Below are 20,542 nucleotides of genomic sequence, written 5' to 3' on the forward strand. Positions count from 1 at the left end.
TGTCATTTAAAGTTTAGTGCCACATCAGAGAGCGTTCAGACTCCAGCTGCTCTAATAAACCTCCCTCCTCCTGGTGATGGAGGAAACACACACACAACTAAACACAACAAACAAACAAATGTTCCAACATAACAGCAACAACATATTTGCTCGTATTGTCGCGTCACGGTACATGAACGTAGAAAACATCGCTGTGTCTCTTGAATGCTGAACTTTTTGTGACCTTTCTACATGATGTATCAGTCGTGTTAATAAGTCTAAAGATCGAGAGAAATTGAAGGTGGAGCCTGAGACAAAAGGCTTGTTAATGTTTGTGTGTTAGATTATGAATGAGAAATAAATTTGTATGCTAAAGATAACTCCACTCACGCATAAAGAATCAAGCATTATCACGCATGTTTTGTATCTTTAATTTAAATACCTCAAGGATTAGGAGTTGTGCTATACGTTTGTGCGTCAGCATAAGCTTTGAGAGATGTAGTAAATATTGCATGTGTAATCTCGTTTAAATCAGTGTAAGTCAATGTCATTTTGCATTGTGTTCTGCGTTCGACACTCAGAAGATTCGGGGGGGAAACAGATTGCGAGGACAATATATAGTTTCATGCTGTAGCCTCGGAACACATGGATAAGAGGGATTAAGTCTATCCATATACTGAATCATGCAACACTGATTTGGCACAGTGCACATGGTCTCGTTGAAGATCTGGGGATGATACAGGGAACAAGGGACAAATCCTCAGAATATTTTTTTCATCTGTTGCAGAGAAAGCACCACCTCATTGCACTGTGCGCACATGATCCTGCAAGGATTTTTTTCCCCCCACTACATCACAACCTCTTAAGGGAATAGAGAGAATAAAAAGGCCACCCTTAGTTCCTCTGACTCTTGAAGGGAGAGAGTCTGTGTCAGATGTGGACCTAAATCAAACATTTATCCGCATTTGCAGCATTGCTTCTCCTCAGCCTGTGCCGACTGAAACATGGCATTCCCTCTCGAGTTAAAGCTCTCTGCGACTTCGCTCCGAAGACCTCCAGGGGATTTTAAGATATGACTTTTACAGGTTCTATTCCACTGAGTATTCTCATGTTTTTATTTTCCACTTATTTTTCAAGTGGCGCCTGAGTTCTGACAACAAACAGAACCAATAAAGATAAAACATCAGATAATAAAACCTTAACATTTCAAAGGGGAATCACTTCACTTCTTTTTCCAATAACCATGTGATCCACCTACGTGTGTCACAATATTGTGAGAAGCATATCTGCTGCTCCAAGGCTCATTTACTGGGATGCCCGATTGTATGAGGTATCACCATAAAATATGTTTTAAAAACATTTTTAATGCCTCTGTGTACCTTTATGATTCTTTTATTTCCATAAAGCACACTGAGTGACCTCTGTGTATGATAATGCACTATACAAATAAATTAGCTTTGTTTGAGCTTTTACGCTGGACTCACAAGTGTGCGTTGGACACGTGAACCAAAATGCTGCTCACTTGGAATGGGGTGACGTCGTAGGCTGCCAAACTGCATTGTGGTTACGTCGCATTACATTTCCTGTGCAAATGGCAGAAGCTGAACACCAGTCAATCAAATCTGCAGGTCCAAGTGCAGACACAAGCCAATAAAATAACGCTAATGAAACGTTGAAGGTGAAGGTTCAAATCCAAACCTTAAATGCCAAGCAGAGTCCATCCCAAGAATAGGTGAATAAATTCCAAGCTTTATTATTAATGAATAAGCTAGAAAATGAATAGAAACCAAAACCGAAAAAGGAGGAGAAAAAAGATGACCTTCCACTACCATGTGTGTGTGTGTGTGTGTGAGAGAGAGAGAGATGGAGAAAGAGAGAAAAGGAGGCAGGGAATATGTGGGAGCAAAAAGGGGTGAATTAGTGACAGAGAAACGAGGGAGAGAGATGAGGCACCCATCATGCTCACAGAGGCTCACATTATGAATGATTCATGTGTTCATCTTTAACGATATTTGAAGAACTTTCAATTCCTCAAATGGATTGCTTTACACCCCGCTTCCCCAGCAGAGAGAAGTGTCTCAGCTTGATATTTCTTATGAGGGGTGAAGAAGCCATCTAACCACATCCATATTTTAATATATGTTCAATTCACACATTTTTCCCGACACATATCGTTCGGGACACTATAAGTTAATTTGATCGCTAACATTTGAATACACGCGGCGAAAGAAAATGTCATATGGGGCCCCTGGATGAAAATATTTGCATAGACTCATCTGAATATGATCACATTAGATTATTAGAGAGTGAAGAAGAATGATTGTGGGGGGTTGCTGTGTCAGTTAAGCTGGCGTAGGATAATATACTCTCGCTGAGCGAAGTGTAGGATTCATTGTTCGGGGGAAGACACAGGCTGGTAAGGACACACACTGCACTGGCTGTTAGATTGTATGATCATTATAAGTGATACAAAAGGAATAAAACCAGGACAGTATGTGTTTTGAGGGCCACCATTCACAACTTTCCACTGAGGGAGAACACAGTCTGGGAACCTGAAGTATAATAGGAGTACAGTTGAAGTACATGTATTGTGTTTCTTTGTACCAGCAAGTGATGCGAATGGTACCAACGTGCATCTCTGCCTCACTGTTGTCTCATTTCGATTCACATTAGTCCCTTGTGGGGGCTATGGCTAATAAAGTCATGATTACTGAGCTGTCTGCGTGCTAAACGATTAACAAATAATGAGGAAACCAATCAGTCGAGGTACCACAGGCATCCTTCACCTGTAACATACAGACTTGCGTGGGGGTGACAGAGAGAGATCTTGCCGCTGCTCCCTTTGCTGCCACCGCGATCAATGTAATGGGCCTCCATATGGTGCTGCGGAATCAATGAGGGATCATTGCGGATTCTTCGCAGCACTTAATAATGCTTGGGAGCTGCAGAGTTTAAATTTAAACTGGGATTCCACTGAGACGTCTCAGACGAAACGGTGACTATATATATACACAATGTACCCCCCTCTCTCCTTCTTCTAAAGCCCTTTAGCGGAGGGTCAGGGAGAAAAAAATAAAGGGGGAGATACAGGAACACTCTGAGAGCTTTGACCCATATCTGTACCACAGAACTGTCACAGGATGGAAAATGAATGGGTGACCTTGGATGAATCTCATACCCACGTCTTGTCTTGGGGATAGTCCTAGAAAGTGTTGGCTCTCGGCATGGCCAAGGAGATGATGGGAGGGACAGAGGTGCTGCGGGGGAGGAAGAGGCAAAGGGAGGGACCACAATGCCAAAAAGACAAAGTAATTTCTCTCTCCCTCCCAGCGTGTTTTATGTTTATCTGATGGCAATCAGGGCTTCTGGGGCTGGCTCCTTCTGGCAAAGCCGGTTAATCATACACTCAGGTAATCAGCCTGCACAGTGGAAGCAAAAATAGTCATTTTAATACGTTTAAAGCGGGAGTGGCTCACGGAGCAGTCCACATCATACAGATGTGACAGATGGGCCTCTCTGCTGTTGCACCAATATATCGGCTTGTACCGTAATGTATTTCATATGATAAATAAAATGGAAAATTATGTTTGGCACAAAGAGATAGAAAATTAATTTCAGTGTCTTTAAATGATTGCCTTTTTTATATCATGCATGCCGTGTCTTATATGGCCCATAACACAGTTACAGGGTTACAACAGCAGGGAGCAGTCATCCAACAACAGCAGTAGGGAACAGTTCACCATCACCTAATCTTGTGCCTGTGATAGAAAGTAGAACAAAGAAAAGAAATTAGATGTTCCAGCCTCTGGAGCTCGTCCTCTAGGAAATCCTCTCTCTTCTCGCTTAGATCAACAAGACAGGAAGGTTTTTTGGTTATCCTGTAGTGTTTAATAGAGACGGGGTTGCCTCAGGGGTGGACAGGCAAGTTTAGAATATCAATTAGTATCAACCAATTCTCTGAAAATTGGCTTGGGGCAGATTTTTTTTTTTTGCTTTTTAAGCTGCATTACAGATAAAAAGCAGTAATGGGGGTTGGGGACCATGGGGTATATAGCACTGTATAGTACTGTGTCTCTGCAGTACTAAGGGGTGTCGAGGAGCAATAAGGTCTATGTACGTAAGTCAAAAAGTGGATTAAAATCCAAACACAATTGACTTATGTTGCTCTTCATATGCTTGGATCCCTCACCTTTTAAAAAATATATAAAAAAAGACAACTGCAGTACGTTTGCTCTGATGCCAACCTGCCTGGAGAAGCAGTTGGCTGTTGTGTAACTAAAACATAAACTGTGCAAGAAAATCCATGGACCTGAAGCCAAGGTGGCAAGAATAAGAAGGATCGCCTTTTGAATGTGAGAGTGAAACTCACATTCTGACTTGAAAGCATGGGATCCTACATGATATCAGTACAAGCAGCTTCTGTGGGAGGCGAGTTAAAACAGTCTCTTATAATGTTAAGAGACTTCCAAAGACAAATCCCATAACCCAATTAATGTTGAAGAAGACAGAGAGGCCTCACAAAGTGCTGCAGAGAGAGACGCATTTGTCCCGGGGACAGAAAGGGGGGATGATCAGCACATGATGCAGCCCTATTTGACAAGGTTACGCCTTGTAAACTCAGAGACACACACACACACGAACACACACACACACACACAAAGACAAACACTCATACAAGCACTAAGAAACTCTGGACAAGCAAACTTGTGCGCACACTGACATACAGGCACTCACACACACACACACACACACATTTCTGGGGTGACACATGCAGCTAGGTGATATTTCATGTCAGATATTTCACAACAACTCTTCAAACTTGAAAAATTAACAGTTTCCATTAAGTAATGTGCAATGTGATATAACAACACTGTTTTCTGCTACTTATTGCAGCCAGTCAACAAAGCAGGAAAATCTGACAGGTACATTTTCACCTTGTTATAAAAAGACAAAGCACTTTGCTGCGTCAAGCTGAGTGAGATATTCTGACAATAGATGAAAATGAAGGGCCTTTCACTCGGCACAAAAATAAAAGCCGGTAAGACAAACAGAGTCGAGTCCACTCATCTATTTGTTTAATGTCCCACCAGACATTAGACGGCAAGTAACCAGATAAGGGTGAGGGAGGGAGGGACGTGGAGGGGAGATTGTTAACAAACTTGCCATCTAAAAATACAAACTGACAGTCAGTTCCACTTTGCAGCTATCTCCCCCATCACACACTCACTTTCACACATGAATCCCAGAGAGGCTGCATTTCTGCCATAAGCCTATCCGAGGATCGTTTTCAGCCCAGCAGAGGCTTAAATCATACACAGCTTCAAACACACCCCACGATAGCTCCCAGGAAGCATCATAAACACCTGGCTATGACAACAGCGGGTTGTCATCAGTTTCAAGGCCAAGTATGGAGACATGAGAGGTCTGTCCAGAGAGGAGCACTTAGATACTGTAAGGGTGTAGAGGAAGGGCTACGATGTCCAAGCCATTATATGCTATACATAGGATCAAGTGGGGTCTCAGACCATACAGGGGTTCTTATTATGGGTGCCTTGCCATTTGGGTGCTGTCTGCACTCATTCGAAATGGGATGTGTATACTATTGTATATTCTAGACCCTTGATTTCAATCCACTTTTTGTCCAAATGTGTAAATATTTGATTATCAACCCCATCAAGTGTCAGAAGACCAGGCGTTTACTTTCACCAAGGAGGTTGTGATTTGTCTATATGTGTTTGTTTGATGTTTTTTTTGCAGGATTGGACTGGACAGATTATCCCCGAAACTTAGTGGAGGAGTGTGGTATCAGGGAAGAACCCATCTGCATATCAGACTTTTTATTTTTTATTAAAATAGTATTTTTCATATTTTTTTAAAATTCAGGCATATTTAGGGGACTGATATCAAATGTTCAGCAGGTGACAGCTGCGTCACTGATCTGCTGCATCTTGCATGCGTCTCTTGTTCACACAGGGAGCCTGCCTGCTGCAGGGCTGCTACACGATGACGGTATGACGACTGTCTTTCCTTGAATAGGTGTATGTTCTTGACTAAATGCCAGAACGTTACAGTATGAAGCATCATCCTGTCCAACAATAACAATAAAAACCCTGTTAAAAACAAATGATTGGATTCAGTCAACACACAACGCAAGAGTGCTGAAGCAGGTACAGGAAGTGTTGCTAACAGACATGTTTGTGACATATTCAACAGGAAACAGGTTTGACAGGGACTCTCTAGAGGAGCCAGGTGTCTCAGCTGGCTTCTCATGCAGGCAGTGGGGGGCGCTCTAACCTGATGGGCGCCGAAATGAAAAGCAAGATGTTCTGTGACGCACACAATGTGGCTCAGCAGTGAGAGTGTGTGATTTGGTGCAGCTTGATTGAGTTTAGATGACTGTTGGGCCTTGTGTTCTGCAATTCTAGTTTCAACTGTCTTCTATCTGATTGTGACTGTTGAGACATGGTTTGCAGGTCTGACCCAGAGCTGCCAGAATTAACGTAAAGTCTTTGGGTGGGTGTTGACGTAGCGAAGCTGGTTTCGGTGTGAGTGAGTTCGGCGGCTGATTCAGTGTCTGAATATAGAGACGGTGTAATTTCCATCCGATCCTTGAGATTTCACACTGGCGCCTGTGAAAAATCACACTTAAAGGGGCTCCAGTAAGCAGGGGCTTAATTGGCTGTGACGTGACATGCATAATATCAGCTAACTATGTAAAACACACGGCACTCGAGCTCACAAACACACAGGCACAATATATTCTCAAACACATGCACATAAACATAACGACACACGGATTATACAAAATGACTTTCACACTCACACGCGTGGGGACCACATCGGATCTATGCATCTAGATGCAGTGAGAAAAGCAGTTAAGAGGCATCAACAAATCATGCAAATAGGTTAACTCGCACCTATTGCAGCCTGGGAGCAGCTCGTGTGTGTGAAGTCGGTTAGAACGGAGCAATATTGAGCAAGTTAAATTCTGTCATAAATCACAATGAACTTGTAGCGCAAGCAAAACAAGGAGAAGACATTACCACGGCTATTATCCTCTCACTGTTGTGACCCGCGGTACGAGTCGAGATGTTCACATATGTGCAAGGGGGCTGTCAACTGTAAGACATTTATACACTGTAGGTTTAAGCTCTCGTCACTTGTCAGTCACCCTGGCGGCTCGTTAAACCGTCTGAAGCTTGATTACCGCTGAGTTATTGCATTCCCCTTTGATTAATTGTATTCAAGTGCACTCATGCTTTGGCGTGAGCTCAAAACGATCGCAGTGGAAATAGATTTTGAATTGCAGCCTGGTAAGTATTGACTCAAGATAGGTATATATATATAATCTGTGTAATCCCACAGGTAATTACATACTTGTACATGATGTTGTGTGGATTTTTAGGACTAGTAAGAGAGCTATTTATGCATTCACGGTTCACTCTAAGCTGATTAACAAGCGCAGTGATCGCTGGTGAAGACTAATTATTTTGGCCCGTTAGTTCCTGCTTGTTAGGCAAGCTCATGAAGAATGTGTCCTCTGGTGTTGCTGTTTTTCCTATTAACATTTAGAAAGAACACATTTACTGAAGTGGGGGATTCGTGTATGGTGTTTGATTTTGATAAGAGATAAGAGATGCATTCTGGGGCCCTGTGGTGCAGTAAATCTTTAGAGATATCAGATAATGGACATGGCTTATGCTGTTAGTGGCTAATTACAGCTGGACCACCAGGGAAGCTAGATATAACATATGGCTGTCGTGATCATAATACGCACCAAAATTAAAAGCGGGGATCAACTTGGCACATAATGGCTGACACAAGTACAGTTTCCTGGTAGGGTGCTGGCGGCCGGTATCTGTGTATCACTCAATCTCACAACAAACACCCGTTTACAGTTTCCCACCACACCTTGGGATTGAGATGCAGACGGAGACTTCTCGACATGTGAATCCAGCGGCATGTAGAGGCGTCTGGAAGACGGTTCCAAATTAGTTCGGGCCAAAGACAGACAGACGGATCAGGCTTGAGCTTGGCATTTCAACATGACAAAGATGAAACCGTACACTGTTTCTTGGAATAGCCACCACAGTGAGCGGCACCGGCAACCTGATCCCCTCCTCACTTTCACTAGGGTCAAAGGAGCCTCTCTCACCTTCTCTCTTTCTTTCTCACACTCACACACTCTCACACGCAAAGAGTACACAGATAAATTAGCTTGTATGGCTCAGACTGGTGTGTAAACCTCTCAAAATAACCATAGGCACAATTTCCCCTGGTCGTTCACATGCCACAGCTGCTGTCGAGTGAAAATAGTACCGCCATCTTAGGGCGTCTTTCAAGAAATCATTAAGTCAGATGTGGTGCTGATGGGTGATAAGTCTCTGTGCCATTGGAAAATGTAGAATGAATTACACACCACCGACAAGCAACGACACGCAAAGTAAGGGCTAAAATCCTAATAAAGCTGGTGCGGACCGGGAACCTTTTAGTTTAAATGTCAAGAAGTACTTATTTATGACCCGTGTCCATCTTTAATATTCCTCAGTATGTGCAACACATCTTTTTGTGTCACATCATTTTCTGGACCAGTCGAACTGTCTCCCCCATCATGTAACTCTAACTTGACATAAAGAGCTGGTCTCGGTCACACAGATACAACTAGTCTCAACAAAGAAGCTTCTGTTGTGGTGTAGCAGTGATTCCCCCCATTTACATGTGACCATAAGTTTGTGTGTGTGTGTGTGTGTGTGTGTGTGTGTGTGTGTGTGTGTGTGTGTGTGTACGAGGGATGTTATGTCACTTCTGAAACATGGACTGAAATCGCTCAGTTAAGGCTCTCTCCGAACAAGAGATGTTCTGTATGCAAGACTTCAGTTTCGAGTGATTTAAAGGGATTAATTTTTGTTTGTGGCATTAATTCTCTGTGTGTATTTCTTTTTCAAAGAGGCAGAAGATGAGAATGTCCACACACCAGTTTATGCTCTCATAAACATATTTATTTTACCAGGGAAGTTACATTTTCGGATAGAGTCCCTTCTTTAAATATGTTTTCAGGAGCATCAACTGGTTTGTACAAATTCTCATGTTTTGATTTTCATGTGTTTGGATGTGCATTTTTCATTCTTTAACCTGAGCCAGAGGATTCAACTGTTAAAGGGCTAATGGCGTACGGTTGTTTAAATATGTTGCACTGACATTAGATCTATACTCGATATCAGCGATACACAGGTATTGTAATCGGCATCGGGTAGGAGAAAATGGTATCAGAACATCTCTAATTGAAACAGTACATCCCTTCCTGCAACAGCATTTAACATCTGGAAATTTGCAATAGTATTTAAACATTTTCAAAACATACCCAGATCTCCGGTGTATCAAGAATAACATCTTTAAAGCCCACTTTTAAAATACCATGTCCTGTAAGTTTCCCCTATAAAATACAATCTGGGTTTTATGTTACACACTCGATGGTCAGTCACGCACAAGTGGTGCACACTTGGGGGAGACATGAGGGGAGGGAGGATGAAGAGAGAGTAAACAAATCCTCTACCTTTGTGATGAAGACTCAGTGGTGGAGTAAGGATTGGAGGTTGGTGCAGAGAGGTGGTCAGGTGTGATGTGAGGAGATCGATGACCTGAATGAGCCACTACAAGCCCCATATCACACTGGGCATGAACCGAGGGGGGAGCAGAAATCTGCACGGCCAAGGCTTCGGTCCCATGAGGTCTAACAGTCCTCACAAGGTCAGTGTTTATAAGTGAAACGGTCCTAAAGAGGCAACAACAATGACTACACAAACACACTCACAGCAGAGCCGGTGAACAGCTGGGTGAGGTCACAACCTGTAAAGCCACGCTGCCCACAGAACATGCAGTGGGACAGGGTAAAACATCGTAGAGCAGAGCGGTCACACCATGGGACAGTTGCAGGGTGGCCAGGAGGACGCCCAGCCCTGTCAGCTGAACAGACATGGTGCTGAGTAGTGTTCTTATAATGACATATTATTATATAATGTCAGGTGAGGCAGGGTTAGAGTAAACCCAAAGGTGAGTGAGCCCTAACCTACATGTGCTGCATCATGAGGAAAACTGCTCCCAAAAAATGAAATTTCCAGCCAAAGCTGTATGGGCTTTGTTTCTTTTTATACCGTAGGGATGATATCACTATGTTATTTATTATGTGTGACTTTGCTTCACTAATGCTTAAAATATTCTATATGTGGTTCAATTAAGTGAAATTGAGTTGAACGTTTTCCTTTACTGTTTGTTTGACGAACATGCACCAGCGATTTGCAATCACCATAAGAGGACAATGTCAAACTGACAAAAATGTATTGATAATAAAACTTTAAAATCCTCATTAAATTGAAAAAGGATTAAAAAAACATAATACAGGATTAGAGAACAAAATCTATCAAAGCACAGTTTTTGGTCCAATATGTCAATATCCAGCAATATATTTTAGCCCATTTTTGCTCCCGTATTTCCAGAGTTTAATTATGCAAAGCAGATGCATGATATTCTGAAAACAGCTTCCTCCACATTTAAAATTCTATCATGGCCACGCTTGATTAGTTAACCCATTAGTCAAGACAAGCAGCTCAAAGTCAACTCTGCTTCCACTGGTATTCTATTGTGTAATATATCACATGCTGTTAGTTTGAATCCAGTCACTCCCTCCAGGCCTGATTGGAAAAATAAAAACCCAAGTAACAACAGCAACATCCATGAACGAGCTGAAACAATTCGCTAAACCAATTTGCTAAACTAATTCCATTGCATTGTGTATCAAACATGAGGCTTTGAAGTCGGTGCTTTATAATAATTAACAATAGGCTTTGTATTATTGCAATGTTTGGTGTTACTTGCCACAAATACACTTTGCAGTGAAGACTGGTTGAAAGCAGATTTCACACATCATCTGGGAGACCAGCGAGGGACGGACTGCAAATAGACTCCAGCATCTGCTAGCTGTGGGACTAAAACCAAACACGTACAAAGTGATGACAACTTAACGCTTAAAGTGCAAACTTCTAATTCTACCACTGGGTATTACAGAGACTGCAGTCACGATATATGGATTCAATATAAAGCCGAGAATATTTAATATTGCCCCCAGATGCAGACTCTGCAGCTGAGGAAGTTATTAAGCCTCATCATTCGGACTCTTATTAAATATTGTACATATCTTGGTTATTGGTTTGATCTGAAATACACTGAAACTGTTTTACAGTAGGTGTGATCAAGTGGAGGATGTGTGAGATGATGAAATCAAACTCAAAAAGCTACAGAGGGTAAAGAGAATAATCATCTACTGTGTGCACACAGGATGTGTTTGTGCTCAGTCTATCTGTGGGAGTGAAGGTGCAACATTTCTGTGCCTGCAGAGTAAACAGCCTCGGATATTGGATGCGATATTACTCTTTGTCTTGACCCAAATTTAAGTTGTCTCCTGGATAAACAATGGATGATTCCAGTCTACTCAGTCAGTGTTGCTATCATAGTCCAAACCTGAGAGGTTAACCCCAGCCATTTATCCAACGAGAGGACAAGAGCTGCAAGCCAAGCAGAAGAACTGCCTGGAGCAAGAGAGACGAAAGCCAGTGTGTTTATGTCTGTGTGCGTGCACGTGTGGGGGATGTGTGTGTTGGATTGCCCACTGACATCGCAGCATAGCTCTGAGTACAGTTCTGCGAGGGAGCAAACGTGCTATGAAAAGCCTAAGATCCCACTGTACCAGTATTTTTTATTATTAACGCAACTCATTCCATTTTTATTGGGGGATTTGTCTTAATTCCTACAACCACAGTCAAATGAAATGTGCAGAGAAACAAATGGATGCAGATCTGGCAATAAGAGAAACAAAAGGTCGCTTCATTCATCTCTCCTTCCTCCACACTATCATCCATCCATCTGGATCTCGGTCCTCAGTTGTTTCTCTCATGTTAGATTCAGACCATTGCATCACGACACAGAGACGCACAAATGAACACACACACACACAATTCTGCAGACAAACACACAAGACTAGGACAGAAAAAAACCTGAGCCAACAGTTAATGTTGTATTTGTTCACATGGTTGGTTCAGTTATTGTTAAATCACTGTCACAATTCCCCTGATGTCGCTTCAAACATGAACAGTTTGGTTTCTGTGTAAACTTGAACATGTGTCAGACTCCACATGGGTTTTTTTTTTCTTCTTCCCAATATCGCCATTAATCTGGCATGGCACGGGCCATCTGTGGCTGACATCAGGAAATCACTGCTCACATGCCGTCTGTGTGGCTGCGTTAGTCTGTGTCACAGAAATGCTGCAGGGGGGAGGAAGGAGCAGTGCCTCTCTCTGTCTTTTCTCCCTTGATGAAAAAATAAATAAATAACCATAACCATAGAGTCATTTGCATTTCAACCCGAGAAGCGTTGTGGTCGAACTCTCTCAGTGAAAGTATTTCAGTTCTCTCCTCAGGGAGTCAATCACTGCACGGGCTCCAGCCATGAATATGTCCATATATTAAACTGGCCAGCAACCGATACAGGACCTACTGATATATAGTTAGAATAAATGATGAATACTCTTTGACTGAGTCATCAAATCAGTCAGAGGGCTTTTTATTATTTACCACTGTGACTGACATCTATGTTTTATATATTTCATGAGAACAAGAAATAACAGTTGTAGAATCTGTAATACAGGGTGTTTATTTCAACATGAAACTACTGCTCTACATCAGGGTTGGAGACGTCCAGAGAGAGAAAATGTCCTTAAGCAAAGGAACGGATCATCATAATGTCTCAGTGTTACTAGTGTTACAATTCAGTGTGTAGTAGACTGTAAAATCAAGGAAAGTACAATCCAATAATATTTTAACAATATTTGATTTCAAATCGACCTGCAGGGATTATTAATAAGTACTCTAATAAAAAGGAATTCAGTCTAAAACAATGTCAACACATCTTAACAACCGAACAGCTTTAACACCTGCTTTCCTCTTTCTTTCTTCTCCTCTTACATCACTTTTCTTGTTCAGCGAGAGAAGAGAGCTCTGTGTAACTTTATTATCGCTTTTATTTTCACTGTATATGATCCAAACCCTGTGGAAACACATAATCAATACATGCAACAATCTACATCTGCTGAATCATTAGTCTTTTGTATGATATGAAGACAAGTGAGAAGAATATACTGTATATTGAACTTACTGTTCTTCAGCCCAGCACATAAAGTTGTTACAACATCGCTGAGACTCAACCATGCAGCGTCTACATGCCATTACTGCTGAATATGAAGGAAATGATAGCAGAGGAGGAATAGCCTGTCTTCCCTCCCTCCTGCGGTGCCTCTCTCATTGCACTGCACAAGGGCAGCATCGTTACCATTGAGGGTTGATAGATGGCTGACTTCACCCTGCTCTGCTTCTCTTTCACAAACTAGAAAATAAAACGACGCCGGTGTTGAACCTTCCCCACTGAGCACGCTGGGTCAATCTCAGACCATTACATCCAGTCGCCCTGCTTCATTTCAGTTGAGAAGAGATAAATATGAGATTGTAAATGGCTTCATCTGTGATTGAATGAAACAATGTAAAAAAACAAGCCGGTAATGTGCAGTCAAGCCAAGTACGGCTGTGAGAGTAACATTGGTTTCTCTGCTCCAATACACAAGGGTCATTAAACTTCGGTTGGCGATTCATTAAATGATATTTGATTTTCTGTCCATAGCACCTTGCATGAAATAAGACCCAGTGGCGAGCAGGTTAAGTGAGCCAACTCATCGTTAAGCTGCTATCATAACCTTCTGCTCCCACTTGGATGAGCTCATTACACTTGAGGACTGATTAATGAAGGTCATATAAATCATTGGTATTGTTACAGGCAAATGAGCAAAGCTGCTTCTCAAGAGTGACTGTCCTGCAGTTCAAAACAAGACATCCCTTCTGAAAGTCTATAAAGCAACATGGGTTTTATCATCTGAGAGAATCTAGAATAAAAGAACAGATGCTAATCTACAAAAGAACATACGCACCCTTCATGTTCTATAAAGTACAAAGGAATTCCTGAGCTATTTTAGCTGCTAACATTTGGTGTTGCCAAGAAAAATTCTGTAAACATTTCCTCATAATTCCAAATCAGAAACATCTGAGGTAGCATTATAATCAGAATATGAATCAGAAGTACTTTATTAATCCCCGTAGGGAAATTCAAACGTCACAGAGCTCCTGAGAAAGAGGTGAAAGAACAAAAGCAGGTATAAACATAGTAATATAAAAATCAAGTAAGACTAAAATTAAATAAAAAGATATACATATGTAGAAATAAAAACTGCGATAGCGAGGATGAAAAGGAAGGATGCTCTTTTTTTTGTTACATAGACAATACTGCTTAAGTGTATTAGTGTTTCACATGCTCCTCGGAAAAGTCCAATTTTCAGACTTGTGAAGTCGTTGTTCCAACTTTGTTGTGTTCATGTGCTTTGATCGTGGAGAAACAGTGTTGCATTTAAGTGTTTAGAGCATTTAAACAACACATTGTCACCTTTCTCCGATGTTTATAACAAAGAGCATAAAAAAGGATCAGGTGTGACACAAACACAAATAATTTTAAATGTATGCATGTTGATCATAAAAAAAAAAAAAGAAAGATGTTGGGTTCTAGTGAGAGATGGACATAAAGTTGGTGTAAAATTTGACAAGTTCTCATTAAAAGCTTCTATTTAGAGCTGATTGTAAAACTATGTAAATTGGTTTTAACTCTGCAACTCGTGTTCCAAACTTCTCCCCAACTTTGCGAATTGTTGTTGTTTCCAAGTTGCTGTCCCAACTTTATTAAGCGTTCATGCCAATTTTCCCAGTCAGAAAGATAATTATATGAAAAAAATGTATATATATATATGAACAAATATGAAGTTAGCTTGTAAGTTGTTATCTGCAACTTGTTATAAAGACTAAAGAGCACCACACGATTGCATCACTAGTGTATCCGGAAAAGTTGAAAACAAGGGTAATTACATGAACAAATTGATATCCACATGTCTGTATGTCTAATTAAGACGTTATAGCTTGTTGGAAGACTGGAACAAGGAGGTAGGAGCTAGCCTATATCTAAAAGTAAAGAAACACCATTTACTATCACATTCATACCGGCCAAGCTAGCTGTTTTCCCTCTGCGTCCGGTCGGTATGACATGCTAAGCTAACCACTTGCCAGTAGTTTCATATTCAGCACTTATAAGAGAAGCATTAAATCTTCTCATCTACCTCCTCAGCCTATTTCCGAAAATGCATGACTGTAACTTCAGATAAAGCTGTTCAAGGGTCCCTCCAACTCCATTAACAGCAAGTGTTTTAAATACCCACTTTAATTTTTAATCGTTACTGTATTAATTAAGCTACTTAGATCTGCATAAAATATGTAGTCCTTTAAATCATCCACCCTTCCCTGGAGAAGTTTCACAGTCTACACTAAATTGAGCTGCTGGTTAAAATCATAGACATCCATTTAGTGGGATAAGGATATTCACTGTTTAACATGTGACGTCAAACGTTATCCTTCAAACCAAGCTATTTCTTCACAGGCTAGACAGACAAGAGAACTCACATGTATTGTTAAAGAACTTCTCACTCATTCCGTCATGTACGCAGCCTAGCAACTGCACGTTTCTGAAAAGGCATGTGTCTCTACATGAATGTCCATCCAGGATCAACTCTTTCTGTGGTGCCATGAACCACCCTGGGTTCCATTCGAGTCTGAGCTGTGTCTCTACACGCCAAACAGTAATAGAGTTTACATCAAAGATTTCCCTCCCACTGTGACGGCTGAGTAGATAGATCACACACTCTCGCCGTCTCCCTCAGGCCTCCCTGTTCTCAACCTATTGCCCTTTCCTCCCACTTTCTCTCCATCCCTCCTTTCTCTCTCTCTCTCTGTCTCTCTCTCTCTCCCTCTGCTTCCAACCTCCAGTGGTGTTGGTAGCAGGGTGGAGTGTCACCTTGCTCTGTGCCCAGTGGCCTGTGGCTAGATGATGATTTATGGCTTTGGAAAGTGGGGGGGGGGTTTGAGAGATGAAGTTGGTGGATGGCTTGGTTTAAAATCACTTGTGGCGGTGTATGAAGGCGTAGCAGTGATGAATGAATGTAGTCTCTGCATGCCAATCAAAATGATCTTCCTCCAGCATACAGGTTTTAAAGCCATCCAGAGGCTCAGACCTGCTCTTCTTCTAATGATCTGCTTTTCCCACTCGACACTCCTGCGTATAAGAATGAAGATGCATGGAATAAGATGGGCAGGGCAATATCATTAAAATAGTTCCCCTTAAAAAATGTATAATAAAAAAAAAATCGGGTCAGGGTAGTGTTTTAAATTAGGAGTTTATATAACCACAATGGCTATACAATGGGCAAACATAAATGCATCTTTGTTCATTGCTTTCCAGGATTTATAGTTTGTCTGCTGACAATTGCAGCCCACTGAGAAAAAGTCATTAAGGAAGAAAGCATCACTCAGTCACACGTTGACTGTAAAAAATGACTTGGTCTTAACAAAGAAAACACATTCTTTATTGTTCTCCTCAAGACATTTGTCAATAAGGATCATTGTACAAAGAAACACGTGTATGTGCGTAAAAAAGCAGATGACAGATATATATATATATATAACATGGAGTGCAATAGGTAACAGACTTGTCTCTTGCCTGCTCTGGATAACACAAATGATAATATAATTATTCATTTAAATGCATGTTTTAGCTGATATCATAAGGAGAGCCAGGAGCAGGTTCTTGTTTAGTATGCTAATATAATTCACATTATATTCATTTTATATGAATAAAATCATTCGACGGTGGGAACCCCAGTGATTGTGACTCTCAGTGAGGAGCTGCTCCCCGCGGCTGCCTGAATAACCAGAACGCTACACAGCATACAGAACAGCATGTGTTCTCCTGGACATTCACAGTGACACCGGCAGGATGTTCAATTTTCTGTTACACTGTAAAAAAAAATGACATTCTGAATGCACACGTGCTTCTTTTAAACCTGACATCTTGAGAAAACTTTTCAGTGATTTTGTAGCATGACTCATTTATCACCCATTATGTATTTGTGCCACAACAACATGAGTGAGCAACTTGTTGTGGCCAAACCCGCCCCGGCCCTGTTGTCTGTACTGTATGCATACTGTATGAGTCATACGAGAGCAAGTCACACAGACAGATTGTGCTTTGCTCTCCATCTGAGTCCATTCATATGTCAGTGATATCACAGCCACATATTGTTCCTCTGCTCTGCCATTTCCCAGTGAACATATTGTGCATTAAACCAGAAATTGGTTGATATTACGAAAAAGACAATCATTTATTGTTTCTCGTGCATAATTTACAGTACAGGCTTCCATGAAAAGACAGTTTAGATGATATTCTGCATTTTGTTGTTCACAAACCCCATAAAAATGTGAATGTGCAGCCAAATCCTTGTACACACGTAACATCGTATTATCCTGGAGCGAATTTTAAAAAGGGGCGGCTTGAAATGTGTATGGTTGTTTGTCTCTATATGTTGGCCCTACCATATGCTAGCGACCCCTACCCAATTGTCGTCCAGGAGGGAGGGAGAGATGGATGGAATAGTTTTGTTGTCCAAAAACTATATAAAACACATACATGAGCCATACTTTTGCACAGGGTGTCTACATCATGAACACACATACTGGTTGGCCCCAAAAGGTAATCCATTATTTACTATAATATATTCAATAAAAGAGTTTGGGGCAAAATGCAACAGGTTAGGAAAGTCAGCATCTGGTGTTTCAATGGGATTTATTGGTAACATATAAAATAAAAGCCTGACACTGATGAAGTTCAACTGTAGAGTCCATATTTGATCCTCTATAGAATCTGGACCAGCACTAGCAGATAATGTGCTGCACAGCATCCGTCCACACTTGCTGAGTTCAACTTTTATGAACCCCATGGGCTTGGTTCGGCTCGGATTGATTCTCCTCTAACAAAAACGTGTTCTCCCAATTGGCTCAGAAATATGAGAAATTCTTGTAAAGTTGATTTGCAGTTCAGGCTGGGGGCGAGGAAAATGCCACACCAGTTGGGGCGCTCCATTTATATTTTATCATAGTTTGCTGGTTGTACCATCTTCCATCAGGATATTTCAAAGCTCTACAACTGGCCCAATTCCCGCATGTGGCGACAATAGCGTCACAACGCAGTAATGAATCAAATTAAGTGGTATGTCAGCTAGGCTAACAGAACTCTCCTTCTCCTCTCAGCATGAAAAGGAATAGTTTCATGGCCTCAATTTGTCTCTCTCTTCCTTTACTGGCACATATTTTTTGCGTTTCATCTTTTTTTTTTTTTTTTAATGAAAAAATGCTGGTGGCAATGCATGACGAGTAGAAGAGGGAAAATCCAATTGGAGGTGCAGAATCTTTATTCATGTCTGGAGTCAGAGGGGTTGACTGGTGGAGAGCAAGGCCTTACCTTTTGGATTGAAGTAAATATATGCAATAACATAAATTATATCCCAAAGAAGGGGGGGTTCTACTCCTCTTCCTCTCTTTCTCTTACATGTTTCATTTTTCTCCTTCACTCTCTCCGGTGGAGATTAAAGTACGTAAAGGTGATGTGAAGGGAGAGTGATGCTTCACAGTGACAGAAGAAAGAGAACGACACAGCGATATGCTGATGATATGGTGATGAGCAAGACAGAAGATGAAAGAGGAAGAGTAAAAGACAGAGCGCGCGAAAGGGGGAGCAATATTTGGATTGAATAAATATGCGCTGAGGCTTGTGTACAACTGCATAAGTGACAGCTCTTATACGCCTTTTATATTCAACAGAAAGAAAGGTTTTACATTTGAAGCAGTCGACTGTGGCCTCTGGGTGCAGGAAGTAAAGAAACCCATTTGTGTATTTATCTGTGTTTAACCTTTAGCCAACTTCTTTTTTTCTACATCCAGTGAAAATAAATACTTAATTCTTTTATTCCATTATACTAACGAGTTGTAATGTAGGAGGATCACAGCAGAGTCAACGCTCTGCAGTTTCTCTCCCTGTGGTAACGAAGGATAGAGAGTCGACCAAACAAAGAAAAAATAAGGATATGTAAACAATCATTGTGTATGTTGGTGGTTGTACCACACAAAACATTTAACTGCTGTTGCCTCTGAAGCTTAGAGTTATTCAAAGACTGAACTGAAAAGTTCAAAAACAAATTATATTATTTCTGTGTTACTACAGTTTTCTATTTGCTAATGAAGTTTTCCACTCATGTTATGCATCATTTGCAAACACAGTAAAGTTATGTGTGTAAAGTGGAGAATCGCCTTTAACGATTCAAACGTCTTTGCATTATTAATGCCAGAAATAATGATGTTATTACATATAAAGAACTTAAAGCTCTCTTCCCGACACATCGATGTGTTCGCTGTGAATTTTTCCAGACATTCTTCTTGTTTAAGGCTCAAAAGGGCTCACTGGGACATTTTCTTGAAATCATACCAGGAGGACGTCAAGAAAAAACATTGAAATGTCCGAAGCTTCTAACATTTGTGTTCTCACGTGTCAAACTCACCAGCATCATCAGATATTCATGTGAGGTAACAAAAACACATCTTTGACTGGAAAGGGACTGTACAGAAAATACAATAAAGGCCCATTTTAAGTTTTGTTTCTGAATAATCTTCAAAACGCTAAAACACTGTGTGGAAAATGTTCTCGGATTGTTAAAACAAGCTGAGCTGCGTACATCAGTATTTGTGAGTATATTCATGTCAGAGAGATAACACAATGGAAGAGGCCAGCTGTATTGTTTTGTAACACAAATGATCAGTCTTCTGAGGCTAAATCCTGGATAGAAACATCTTATGATTTACAGCGACAAAAGGAGGCAGAGGGGGGTGGCAGAAAGAGAGAGAGAGAGAGAGAGCACAAAAGAGTGATAATGACAGAAAAAAAGAGAAAGAGTGAGATTATCTTTGGCCTTTCAATGTGGTTCTAATCCATACTTTACAATATTGTCACCCAGAGCCAGGAAAGTGTAAATCTGCAATATGACGGTCTATAGGAACACTTAGCCGACAAACGGAGAGGACAGAACAGAGGATATTGCACTGCGGACCTCGGTAATCTATCTCTTTCTAGACAAATAATGTTACTATGAGACTATAGGACACAGAGTGTATGAAACATGCTTGAGCGCACTCACCATTATCTCCTCAAAAGGGAAATGTGACTGTTTTTCAATTGTGTGTCACCCTCAAGCTAAGAAATATAAAGCTGAACCATGGTTTGCTTCACTGGCGGAGCTACTGGTATCATGTCAGTTTAAGACAAAGGACTTGGGTTTACCACTGCAACAACACCCGCTGATAGGTGCGCCTGCAACCATCGCCCTCGCTGCGAGTCTCCAAGTGAGACCCTGTACCATTTACGAAAAAGTGCGTCTCGAGCCACTGAATTTCAACAGCACTGTGATGAGGGACAGGGTCTATTTGCATTGCCAGTCGCAACCCAAAAGGTGTATCCAATGTCTTGGGGGCGTGGGGAGACGATGAA

General features: G+C 41.2%; 1 protein-coding gene across 1 annotated transcript in view; it reads right to left on the reverse strand.

Annotated features, from left to right (window-relative positions):
- The window catches only part of igsf11 (immunoglobulin superfamily member 11), a 124,938-nt gene that overhangs the window by 65,341 nt on the left and 39,055 nt on the right, over positions 1-20,542 (reverse strand). The gene's annotated exons all lie outside the window — the stretch shown is intronic.

Source organism: Paralichthys olivaceus, chromosome 11 (genome assembly GCF_024713975.1).
Source record: "Paralichthys olivaceus isolate ysfri-2021 chromosome 11, ASM2471397v2, whole genome shotgun sequence".
In the NCBI taxonomy this organism is placed as follows: domain Eukaryota; kingdom Metazoa; phylum Chordata; class Actinopteri; order Pleuronectiformes; family Paralichthyidae; genus Paralichthys; species Paralichthys olivaceus.